This window comes from Anomaloglossus baeobatrachus, chromosome 9 (assembly GCF_048569485.1).
Source record: "Anomaloglossus baeobatrachus isolate aAnoBae1 chromosome 9, aAnoBae1.hap1, whole genome shotgun sequence".
NCBI lineage: Eukaryota > Metazoa > Chordata > Amphibia > Anura > Aromobatidae > Anomaloglossus > Anomaloglossus baeobatrachus.
Window position 1 is genome coordinate 84,156,071 of NC_134361.1, and position 13,765 is coordinate 84,169,835.

Below are 13,765 nucleotides of genomic sequence, written 5' to 3' on the forward strand. Positions count from 1 at the left end.
AACCAGAAGACTGAGATGAACAATTTACAAATTATTGGGGGTTAATTTTTACAAAATCCACATGGGAGCAGAGATTGTGGAAGGCTCCTGAGTGTGCATCCGCATTAGTTGCATGTGTATGTGTGCAAGGTGTTAGGCAGAGGCTGACAGAGGGAAAGATAGGGAGGGAGCGAGGGAGAGGATGGAGGGAGGTGCATGCATCTCACTGACGGCTGCTTCTGCTCCTTGAAACACATACACATATAAGCATCATACAATAGCATCCACAGCCGTCATCCAAAGGTAGCCCTCTCCAGGAGGCATTTTCTCATCAATTTGGGAATTTAGGATGAAGATGAAGAGCGTTTATGGCATTGTGCAATACAACAATGAGTTCTGGTAGGGGTATGCTAAACTCTCCCCTGTTTTTCCAGTGGAAGATGCTTTTATCTCCAGGTTTCTATTGAATCAAAGAAACCATGATGTTGCTGCTGTATATAATCCCCCAATGGAAAAGAGGTTATTGGCTCCTTTTATCGCTGTAGAGAAGATATAAGAAGAAAGTGCCGTCATTAATACCTATGGTGTTTATTTATTACCGTCCCTTCTCTACAACCATGGGGAAGTTTGGGAAAGAATAGGAATATGTGTGACTTATTGGACTTACTGGGCTTCTTAGGTTGACAAGAGGATGTATGGCAGAAGTGGATGCAGCGTACACAGGAGATCTCTGATCATGTAGACCATAAGTGTCCGCCTAGGTAAGTCCATACCGTTTCTTTCCATTGTTCTCTATTGTATTAATGCTCGCCAAGGGGCCTCAAGCAGGCAATCTGATCAATGTTACGTCAATACAGGTTAACTAGGTATGCGGTGTCAATTATCGATGTCTTAGACAATAATATTTAATAAATTCTTTATTTTTGGGATTTTCTGTTCGGATACTTAACCCAGACATGATGCACCATAAACCGTGGTAGCTTAAGTATTAATACCCACCAGAAAGCAAAAGCCGGAGTTAAGGCAATTAAAGGAACCTGATGTGTAATCCATATATTGATTCTATGGAATAATATCCGATGCATTGACAGAATCTTTAAATATTACTTGGGGGTTTCGTGTGCCCCGGTTTTTCCATGCTGGAATGCTGTTTTGTGCTGTTCCAGTGTGATCCTTGACCTCTTCAATGTCAGGTTTATGGCACAGGATCCTGTTATATGGCCCCGCTGTACGTATGCATACTTCCATGCTGCATGATACAACACACAGTCACTACGATATACGCTAACTGACAGCTCGTGTTTACAAGCGCACATTTTTGGAGATTTTCTGCGTCTCTGCTGTTAAGATCTGCATAGTGTCTTGTATCTTGAGTAGGGTTCGATTGCAAGCCTAGCTGGCTCTTCGGGCTTGTTTTTTTTTTCATAGACTGATTGAATGATGACAGGCATAGGTTCCTGGTCTGGTAACTGACTCCTCTGAAAACCGTGTGTTAGTAAGAATAATTCATTTACTATATTGTCTAGATGGTTGTTGAGTGATTATGTCACGGTGCAGCCCCTGCATGGCTTGTCTGCTGTCATGAAGGAGAAGGAATGTGGTGCTAGGAGCGGATTTAGAGTAATGGTCCGCACCAATCACCAACCCACTGTCTATTATTATTCTACCCAAATGTATAAATGGCTAAAAATGCAGTTGCATCATCGATATACCTGAATATTTGCAACAGGTATATCCCTCCCTATAGATGATTTAGTACAGCAGCAGCTTGGACGGCTGTTGTCTCATCATCTTCAGGAGCATTCCTTACATGTAGCCATATTACATGGAATAGTACAGTATGGACCCTGTAAATATTGTGCTTTATGGCCGTATTCGGCACAGACATCGTATTGCAGATCGTCATCATGAATATTTGAAGCCGTATTTGGTGCAATATATCATTATTTTTAATATTAATTTGCAAAGGGGCTATGATAAATCATCCCTGAGGATGTTACTAAAATTATATAATTCGTCGCTGATACATTTTAAAAACCTTAAACCAACAGAAAAGCAAATCCTACCCGCCCCCCTAACCAATTAAAAATGCATTTGTGAACATAATATAGTCATGATGAACTGTTTTGGTTAATTTGATATCCTCTCATTTTGCCAAAAACTGTTCCTTTACTCCAGCACTATAGGTGCCGGAACTTCCTTTCCTCAGCACCCAGCATGCATTGCCCCTTTGACCATAGATCAAATATTAGGTTTTGAGCAAATTATTTCATACTGGTATATTTACTCACAGAAGGCCAAATAATACCTTGTACTTTATGTAAATACTCAATTGTTTGGATTAGATGATAGCTCAAATTGAAAGTTCCACTGTAGTAAAACTGACACCATGAAACTCTTTCACCCCTTACGGTCCTCCGTTATTGGGTAGCCACAAAATCAATGCTATTTTTGATCATGGTTTTGGCTCAGAAAAGGCACATGTCTGGTCACCTCCCCTTCATTGCCACAATTTGCTCTAATAAGGTGGACAACTGTGTATGAATTGTTTCCTACACTTGTACAGCAAGAATTATGCACCATTTTATCACTAAGGCTGCTTTCACACATCAGTTTTTTGCCATCAGGCACAATCAGGCAAAAACCAGAAAAAAACGGATCCGGCGTCTGTTGCCGCTGGATTCGTTTTTTCCCCCATAGACTTCTATTAGTGCTGGATTGTGCCGGATAGCCTTGCGTTCCATACGGCTTTTCACCTATATTGTCTAATTTTCTAAGTTTACACATTGTATTCTTTCATTTCCTACACTAAAAAAGTAATTTATCTGTTTATGTTGTGTTTTCCATCGTCTTTATTATCAGATGGTTGAGGCTTGGAAAGCTCCCAGCAGTTATACAGCAAAAGTAGTTCCTATTTTGCAGACACAATTGGCCCCTTATTTCTAAGGTGTCTACAGACCATGTGCAACCGATGCGAAGAGCAGTCTGATAGATGTAACAATCAGAAGTGAATAAATTCCAGATATCCCCATTATCCAGCGTGGTCTGTGATATCAGCCAGACATGGTCAGGTATTAAGCCCTGGTAACCCTCTGGCCTTTAGTATTTGGGCACTGCATCAATATTGCCATGCCCATGGGCTAGGACTTTGTTATTATTTGGCTGCATTTGATGATTCTGATATTTCTGCATTTGCTAATTTGCAATGTCCAATACATTAAATGACAATAATGGATACTGTCCAGTTTCTGTTTTGGTGTCAAGAATGTAAAAGGGAATCTGTCAGCAGGTTTTTGCTATGTAAGGCCTCCTTCACACATCCGTGTTTCCGATACGTGTGACGTCCATTTTCACACGTATCGGAGACACGGACACATTTAGACCCATTAAAATCAATGGGTCTGTGCAAGTTTTTATATGGACCATGTGTCCATGTGCTCCACATGGCAACATGACTTTTTATCCAGCCGTACTGTCACATGAACCACACACTGATGTGATCTATGTGACATTAGTGTGATACATACTGGAGTAAACATGTGTCTTTGAAATAAAATGATTTTCTATACTCACCTGTCTCCAGCCCCGCTGTCTTTGGCGCCGCTATGATTTGCTTCCAGGCCCCCTCATTATGTTTATGAATATTCACTGCACCGCGGACCCACAAGCAGCAGCACCGAAGACAGCAGCAGCGGGAACAGAAGAGTAAAAAGTTCCTGCTCTCCATGTGCTATCGCAGATAGTGCATGATGAACACACGTGTGCCAAAGTCACAGCACACGGAGGACCATACGCACCTTCAACATGGTCCGTGCAAAACGTCAATGTTTTGCACAAATGTGTGAAGGAGGCCTTAGCTGAAAACAGCATGCTACAAGGGTTAAAACATAAAATTCAAGGATGCCTGTGTTGTCAAGGTTTGATCTGTTGTTTATTTGCTATGTTTGTTTAAGCAGCAGGACTTATCATTGCTCGGACTATGAAGTAACGTGGACAGCAGTCTGGCACACCTCCTCCTTTGATTGACATCTCACTCTCAATGTAAATTTTTTTTGGTGTAGGCAGGACAGCTCTCTCAGCTCTGCTACATGGCTAAATCCAAAAATTCAGATTGTGTCAGAACGGCTGCACCCAGTAATGTAAGTGATACATTGTTGGATTCATGCAATATTGGGGAGAATAGCACAATAGGGTCGTACCCAATAAAGGAAAGAGGAAAAGAGAGAGAGGAAAAGAGAGAGCAGGTAACTTACCTGGATGGTTGTGTGACCCACAACCAATATAGAAGCAAAATAACAGCTGCCGCAAAGGACTAAAGGCTGCTTTACACACAACGAAATCACTAGCGATCTCGTTAGCGATGTGACTTGCCAGATCGCAGATAAGATGTGCCGAGATCGCTCATGTGACCGCCGCATAAAACACGACCTATGAGCGATCTCGGGAAATGGCATGTTCAATCTGGAGTGTTACATCGCTAACGAGATCGCTAGTGATATTGTTGTGTGTAAAGCGGCCTTTAGGCTGGAGGTAGCATATGCTAGAACAAGCGTTGAACGAATAAACCGAAGGTCCAGTCCGTGAAGTGGAAGAAAAGGTGCTATATTTATTGGTGATTCAATGTCAGTTCTGAAGAAGGAGTGGGCTTAACTCCGAAACGCGTAAGTAAACCATCTTATCTTACACTTCACGGACTGGACCTTCAGTTTATCCAGGGCAGCGCAGATCATTCCACAGTTCTTCTAGCTTCTATTGTTGGATTCAGGATCTCTTTGCTGATATCATGCAGCTCTCAGATAAGCTATTAAAAACCTGCTGACAGATTCCCTTTGAAGAGAACCTGTCACCAGATTTCTGTACTCTAATCCAAAACTAGCACCTTAAGCAGCACCTGTGATGCATTCTATAAAGGTGCATGTTGTCCCCTGACTGCCCATGTAGACCCCACAAATACCTTTATAATCTCCTGCAATGTAAGCTAATTGTTGGGTCCAGTCCGATGGGCATCCTATTTTCCAGCTCATATCCCTCCTTTTGGCGCTGATCGCCATACTCCTTTGATGATTGACATGGAGGACGACTCCGGCACCATCCACATACCCAGGGAAAATCTTGTGCCTATGCAGAGAAATTGCCGGCTCGCGCAGGCGCACCAATGTGTTCGACTCTGCGCATAAAAGGGCAGAATGAAGTGCGCCTGCGTGAGCCGGCAATATCTCTGCATAGGTGCAAGATTTTGCCCTGCTTCGTAGATGGCACCGGAGGCGTCCTCCACGTCAATCATCAAAGGAGTATGGCGATCAGCTCCAAAAGAAGGGACAAGAGCCGCAAAATAGGACGCCCATCAGACCAGACCCAATGATTAGCATACATGGTGGGAGATTTTCTAAAGGTATTTGTGGTGTCCACAGGGGGGTCAAGGGGTAACGTCCACCTTTATAGAATGCAGCACAGGCACTGAGTAAGGTGCTAGTTTTGGTTCAGAACGTAAAAATCTGGTGACAGGTTCCCTTTAACTTACTAGACAAAATGGTAGAACATGTTGTGTCTTTGTGTCTGGGATTTTTTATAACATCTGCAACGGAAGCCAAACCAAATCCCATTACAATCCACTTTTGGAAGAAAGCTGCTGCTTAAATTTCACATTGATATATAAATCTGTTAGGGTTACTTTACTTTATTCTTATTCTATATTGTTATAGTCTTTACAAAAATAAACAAACCAAAAACAATGACCTGTATACCAAACCGGGCGGTTACTATATGTCAATGCTGTCTACAGAAATTACGTGCCCTTTTATTGTAATTTGCTGTGGTCCTATCTGTTTCTCTCCAGTGAATTGCTAATACATTGCGTGGTTGATATAATTGATTTCCACATCCTCCCCGGACATTTACATCAGACACAGCGGTAGCGATAGCAGGAACCATAGTGCGATCTACTATATGGCCAAGTCAAATGAAAAGACGGCTGCATCTCCGAGGGTGCTACCCCTCTACAGAACAAGACAGTCACGTACCTACAAGTACTTTTGATTATATCTATCTGAAAAAAAGGAAAGCAAGTAGTCAATACACGCCTGTTCAATAGTATTTGACTTGCAAACAGATATAACGGGAATACGGCCCTTTAATTGAATTGCTTTGTGGAGTAGGTTTGGAAAAGTCATTGACAATTTATTCTCTATCTGTATGACTGAACCGTGTGTCACTTCCAGGAATTGTCTTTCTGTATTCAATTTAATTCTAAAATGCATCAATATATATTGTCAAGCAGTTAATATGGATAAATATGGATAAAGGTTTGAACCTCTTAAACACAGTTTATCTATTCATCCAAACAATATTGGATGGCGGCATTCCAATCTTAAAAAAAAATGAAAAATTTTATTTTTTCTAAGCTGATGCACACAACGTTTCGGCACAGGAAAATTACTCATCTCCGGAGGTTAAATGTGTACATGGGCTTGGAATAAATAAAGTTTTTCACTATTTTGAGATGGGAATGCTGCCATCCATTCATTGTTTGGATATTTTAGTCTAGTGATCCGAACTTTGTGGCTTTTAAAGTGCACCAATCCCCAGGATTTTCATATAAAACCTAAAGCCAGTGCTGTACTGGCACTATCAGGCTGATTCTATACATACCTGTAGTGGTCAGCTCGGATGTTTAGGCTTTCAAATCCAAGAAAGTAAATTTTAAAACAATCGGCAGCTGCTTGAGTGACAGTTGCAATGGAGCAGGTAATATATTCATAGTTATCCCCTCCCTCTGTTAGAATTAGCATAAGTATTATACAAATGATTCACTTTGTTGCAGGACCTGTGTGAGGTCATACCCATGTGATCTGGTATCCAGCCTTGTTGGCTGAGGCTCCCCCTTCTACTCACATGGGTATGACCTCACACAGGTCCTGCAACAGACAAAGTGAACAATACTTATGCTAATTCTAACAGAGGGAGGGGATAACTATGAATATATTATCTTCTCTATTGCAACTGCCACTCAACAAGCAGCTAATTTTATAAACTTTACTTTCTGGAATTTCAAAAGCCATACATCCGAGCTGACCACTAAAGGTATGTATAGAATCAGCCTGATAGTGCCAGTATAGCACTGGCTTTAGGTTATATAGGAAAATCCTGGTGATTGGTTCCCTTTGAATTGGGGTTGCTTTATCCCCCTTTTTTGGTATTCTATCTGTCGCGGGCGGAGGAGGGGACGCCGCGCTCTCCCACTGCTCGGGTCCGGCTGCCGCGGCTGCTGCGGCCTGCTGCTGCTCGGTGGCTCAAGCGATGGGCCGGATCCCGGGGACTCGAGCGGCGCTCCTCGCCCGTGAGTGAAAGGGGATTGGTTTTTGGGATAGTTTATTGTCCGTGACGCCACCCACGGTTGTGGTGATTGTATGGACACCACCGCTGCTCTGTATGGGGATCCTGGGAGCGGTGACAGGGAGCAGCAAAGTTGTTAGCTCTCCCCTCCGTGGGTAGGGGGTGGTTGTCCCGGGGCCCAGTGATGAGGTGGGTGATGAGGGATGGTGGGGCCGGTGCAGGGCTTGACGGGGTGCAGGGACGCGGGGGCAGCGCTGTGCCTTGCGGCACTGTGGTACTCACTCAGCCTGAGACAGAGACACAGTTCTCGGTAAAACACACGGCTGGAAAGACGGTTCCCACGGACGGCTGCACTTGCTTTTCCCCAGTAGTTGACAGTGACGGTCCCTTTTCCTGCACCTGAGATGATGATGGTAGCGATGGGTTCCCACCGGTAACCCGCTCCCCGACTTGGTTATGGGCCGGAGGAGCCCCTCTTTGCCCGCAGGCGCTGGCCCTGAGAAACTGGTGCCCTGGCGGTGGCGGTGTCTCTCTCTAACGGTTGGACTGTTGCCTTCAATCGGGACTTGGTTGTTGGGAGACCCAGAGGTCCCCTTCACTGACAGATTTGGCAAATTCACGGCGACTCCTAGCCTTGCCGGGATCCGAAAGGCCCCTGCCAATGGTGCTGACTGCTCTTTGTATACCACTCCGGTACCGCCGGGCCACCACCCGTCCACGGTCCTTTCGGCAACCTCCAAGCAGCCTCTCCTGCAGACAGTCACCGCCGTCTGCTGACCTTGCTGTCTCAGTCCGGGGCACACACCCGGACCAACTTCAGGCTTTCTTAACTGTTCCTTTTTCTGTCACTACTCTCACTGTCCTCCTCTACCACTTCCTTCTACTTCACTCCCTAAAACTTCTCTGCTTCTCAGATTCTAGTCTGACTTCAACTGCCTGGTTTTCCCGCCTCCAGGGCTGTGAACTCCTCGGTGGGCGGAGCCAACCGCCTGGCCCACCCCCTGGTGTGGACATCAGCCCCTGGATTAAGGCAACAAGGATTTTTGGTTAGCTTTGGTGTTCCTATCTGGGGTGTAGGGTGTGGTGGTGTCATGACCTGTGACCCCTGGCTTGCCCAGGGCGTCACATATCTATCTATCTATATATCTTATATCTATCTAGCCACTTAAAAAAAATCTATTCTCGAACTTACACAACTGCTTAACTAATACCAAAAAATATTAAGCTAACCATATACATCAAATTTCTGTTGGACAAACAATTTGGCTAGTAGATAGCTGTCCCAACTCCCCTGTCCAAACCGCTGTCAAAATTTTCAGGCCCCGTCTTGTCTCTCCAACAAACAAAATAGATCAGATGATTTATTTCGAGTGACAGTCAAGAGGCCCCCATACATTTTAGCTGGTGGGTCAATCCCACCAAAACCAGTGGGTTCAGGTACCTTTTATCAAAAGTGTATGGGGACTTTTTGGACTCAACATACAGGTATACATGTGTAATATTATTTTCAGGTAAACATTTGTATTGTATTTAGAGATGAGCGAGCGTGCGTGCTATAGCTCGTTACTCGATTGCATCTCAAGCATCTGAGTTTGAAAATGCTTGAGTTTCCCATTGACTTTCATCATACTCTGTACTCGAGTTTGCTTCTGACAAACAATTATTTGGCTAATAGATATCTCTCCCAACAACCCATTTCTACATCCGAGCAGATATCAAAATTTTCTGGCAGAACCTTGTCTCCCCAACAAACACAAGGATCAGGTAGTTGAATTTGAGGGACGGTCAGGAGGCTCCATACACATTAGTTGATTGGTCAATCCCACCAAAACTGGACGGTTCAATTAACTTTTATCTAAAGTGTATGTAGACTTTTTGGAGTCAATATTCAAGTGTAATATTATTTACAGGTAAACATGTTCACTTTTGTATTGTATTTAGTGATAAGCAAACGTGATTGTCAAAGCTTGTTACTCAATTGAACCTCGAGCATCTGAGTTTGAAAATGCTTGAGTTCCCATTGACTTCCATTATACTCAGTAACCAAGTCGTGTCGGAGCAAGCGATGCTAACGAGCCATCACTAACTATATTATAAACTCTTTTCCCATTATTATACACACATGATCTATGGTCAAGAAACACACATAGGTCACTTTACAAATTATACAAAAGAGCAATAAACTCCAGTAACCGATTAGAATTTAGTTGACCATTGCTGAACCTCATGGACCCTATAGTGGCTCAGCCCAACAGGCCGTTCTTCACTTCCCCACCGGAGCATTCTAACTCTGAATAAACTACAATCTAATAGTTTTAAATGAGCATGGAGACAATAGTCATACAAATATAATGGCCAAATACAAATTTGTTTTTTTTAATTTATGTTTTCCTTACATTTAAATTACTCCTGGTCACATTTCTGGTCAAAAATTCAATAATTAAGAGAAATAATTGTATTTCTAGAAGCATGCACAGATGATAAAATACCCTATAGAACATATCAAAGTGGTCCCAGGTATTACCACCTATAGCAGAACACTCTAGAGTCTGTTTTCTCATCCATACTCTTATTTTGCAACATTACATTCCCTCTGGAGTAAGGCGTCTTGGTTATGGGATGAGACCAACCGAAGCTCCATGCGGGCTCCATAGCAGCCACATGGTCTGCACTCTTGTGGATGTCAATCATATTTATATGCCATAGGGCAAACGATTATCCATGGATGGTCATTATGGAAACTGCATGCAGCGTTGATAGATTATTAGTGCGTCATGAACTTGCTTTATATCCCATTACATCATAGAGATGTATGGTAAATGAAGACTGAAAGGCTATATGCTGTAAATGGACTACCTGATGGCCAGATGATTCAACAGGGACAACTCTACCAGTGTGGTTAGCCACTCTAAAAGCAATGTGGTATTAAGCATAATTGATAGTTTTGATTTTGCTTGACCTTTCCATTAACCAGACAGTGTTCATGTCAATTTGCCTTAAAGTAAAGCATCTTTGTGTTATTTAAGGGCTTTCTTGGTTGGACGCAGATGGAGCTTAAAATGTAAAAATAAGTATTTCATCTTTTCAATTCAAATAAGTCTCTCTTTGAAAGAACCAGAAAAATCTCTTTAAAGTTCATATGCGCTAATTAAATGGAATCTGTCAGCAGATTTTTGCTATGTAAGCTAAAGTCAACATGCTGCAAGGGTTAAAACATAGAATTCAGGGATGCCTGTCTTGTCAAGGTCCGATCTGTTGTTTATTTGCTATGTTTATTTAACCAGCAGGACTTCTCAGTGCTTGGACTACAATGTCACGCACACGGCAGTCCAGCATGCCCCCTCCTCTGATTGACACCTCACTGACAATGAACATTCTCTATTGAGAGCCTGATGTGGGCAGGACAGCTCTCTCAGCTCTGCTACATGGCTAAACCTTCTGCTTGTGTCAACAGCTGCAGTCAGTAATCTAAGTGATACACCATTGGATTCAGGATCTCTTTGTCTAGAACAGTGTTTCTCAACTCCAGTCCTCAAGACCCACCAACAGATCATGTTTTCAGGTTTTCCTCAATCAGGTTTTCAGGATTTCCTTAATGTTGCACAGGTGATGGAATTATTCCCTGTCTAACATTGAGGAAAACCTGAAAACATGATCTGTTGGTGGGTCTTGAGGACTGGAGTTGAGAAACACTGGTCTAGAACATACTGCTGTAAGATGAGGTAGCAAAAACCTGCTGACAGATTCTATTTAATGGAAAATACTCCTTGATGAATAGCTAGTAACAATTTGATTTTATGTCGGTATTATTTTAAATCCAATTTTCTTGTTAACTGAAAATTGTCAAAATAAGTAGTTAGTTGATGGCACATGCTTGATTGAGCATTTGTGTGAAATTTCAAAGAAATAGTCTGTATTCCCCTCTTTGAAATAAATTATATAATTGAGGTACAGTAAATATAAGTTGTTGATTAGCTTTTCTAGTTTAGCTCTATATGAAAGTTTTTACAGTTACATGTATGACCCTAAAGAGCCTAACACTCATCATACCGCAAGTTACCTAGTTTGCTTGACAATAAAGCTGAATTCTACAGTAACAGCTAAAGGTTTGTCAACAATTTTATTAATTTCAAAACAAACAGAAAACATTTGGGAAGATTAACAATGAGAATTGAGGCACAGATTGCACATGCATGCCATGGTTTAGATTGGTTACATGACTAAAGGGTGCTTTACACGCTGCGACATTGCTACCGATATATCGTCGGGGTCACGTCGTTAGTGACGCACATCCGGCGCCGGTAGTGACATTGCAGCGTGTGACACCCAGGAGCGACGATCAACGAGCACAAAATCGTTCAAAAACGGTGATCGTTGACACGTCGCTGCTTTCCTTAATATCACTGCTGCCACAGGTACGATGTTGTTCGTTGTTCCTGCGGCAACACACATCGCTATGTGTGACACCACAGGAACGACGAACATCTCCTTACCTGAGTCCACCGGCAATGAGGAAGGAAGGAGGTGGGCGGGATGTTACGTCACGCTCATCTCCGCCCCGGCGCTTCTATTGGCCGGCCACTTAGTGACGCCGCAGTAACGTCGCTATGACGCCGAATGCACCTCCCCCTTGAAGGAGGGGTTGTTCAGCGGTCACAGTGACATCGCTGAACAGGTATGTGCGTGTGATGCGGCCGTAGCGATAATGTTCGCTACGGCAGCGATCACCACATATCGCACCAACGACGGGGACGGGTGCTATCGCGTTCGACATCGCTAGCAATCGCTAGCGATGTTGCAGCATGCAAAGCACCCTTTAGTCTGGTAAAGTGGGCATAGCTAAGTGGCACCATAAAATGCACTAAACGTATTATTGATATGCGCTCCAATCTTAGGAAAAAATAGTGGCCTAAAAGAAAGGAACCAAGAAGTGTCAAAAAATAGATAAAAGTTCCTAACGAGTCTATCATGATTTGTCAAATCCGTCGCACAGTGTTTGTGCACTGTGATATATTTGTAGCATCGTCCGCTTGTCTCTTCTAGGTTTATCCTGTCTTTATTTTAGACAATATTAATAAATCTTCCTAAATATGTTTTTAAGTCAAGAGTATGTATCCAGGTTTTTCAGGCAAAGTCATCCATCACTGACATTTGATTCTGAAAGTAGGAGATATTTGCTAAACTCTAGGAATTTGTGTTAGGTCCAGAAATATTTGGACAGTGACACAAGTTTTGTTATTTTAGCTGTTTACAAAAACATGTTCAGCAATACAATTTTATATATAATATGGGCTGAAAGTGCACACTCCCAGCTGCAATATGAGAGTTTTCACATCCAAATCGGAGAAAGGGTTTAGGAATCATAGCTCTGTAATGCATAGCCTCCTCTTTTTAAAGGGACCAAAAGTAATTGGACAAGGGACTCTAAGGGCTGCAATTAACTCTGAAGGTGTCTCCCTCGTTAACCTGTAATCAATGAAGTAGTTAAAAGGTCTGGGGTTGATTACAGGTGTGTGGTTTTGCATTTGGAAGCTGTTGCTGTGACCAGACAACATGCGGTCTAAGGAACTCTCAATTGAGGTGAAGCAGAACATCCTGAGGCTGAAAAAAAAGAAAAAATCCATCAGAGAGATAGCAGACATGCTTGGAGTAGCAAAATCAACAGTCGGGTACATTCTGAGAAAAAAGGAATTGACTGGTGAGCTTGGGAACTCAAAAAGGCCTGGGCGTCCACGGATGACAACAGTGGTGGATGATCGCCGCATACTTTCTTTGGTGAAGAAGAACCCGTTCACAACATCAACTGAAGTCCAGAACACTCTCAGTGAAGTAGGTGTATCTGTCTCTAAGTCAACAGTAAAGAGAAGACTCCATGAAAGTAAATACAAAGGGTTCACATCTAGATGCAAACCATTCATCAATTCCAAAAATAGACAGGCCAGAGTTAAATTTGCTGAAAAACACCTCATGAAGCCAGCTCAGTTCTGGAAAAGTATTCTATGGACAGATGAGACAAAGATCAACCTGTACCAGAATGATGGGAAGAAAAAAGTTTGGAGAAGAAAGGGAACGGCACATGATCCAAGGCATACCACATCCTCTGTAAAACATGGTGGAGGCAATGTGATGGCATGGGCATGCATGGCTTTCAATGGCACTGGGTCACTTGTGTTTATTGATGACATAACAGCAGACAAGAGTAGCCGGATGAATTCTGAAGTGTACCGGGATTTACTTTCAGCCCAGATTCAGCCAAATGCCGCAAAGTTGATCGGACGGCGCTTCATAGTACAGATGGACAATGACCCCAAGCATACAGCCAAAGCTACCCAGGAGTTCATGAGTGCAAAAAAAGTGGAACATTCTGCAATGGCCAAGTCAAACACCAGATCTTAACCCAATTGAGCATGCATTTCACTTGCTCAAATCCAGATTTAAGACGGAAAGACCCACA

At 42.9% G+C, this 13,765-nt stretch overlaps 1 protein-coding gene across 1 annotated transcript in view; it reads left to right on the top strand.

Annotated features, from left to right (window-relative positions):
• Positions 1 to 252: 252 nt before the first annotated feature.
• LOC142251236 (short transient receptor potential channel 5-like) overlaps positions 253 to 13,765 on the top strand; it is a 576,680-nt gene continuing 563,167 nt past the window's right edge. Inside the window, exon 1 of the mRNA XM_075323853.1 lies at positions 253 to 740. The gene's annotated coding sequence lies outside the window, so the exon portion shown is untranslated. The remainder of the gene's footprint in view (positions 741 to 13,765) is intronic.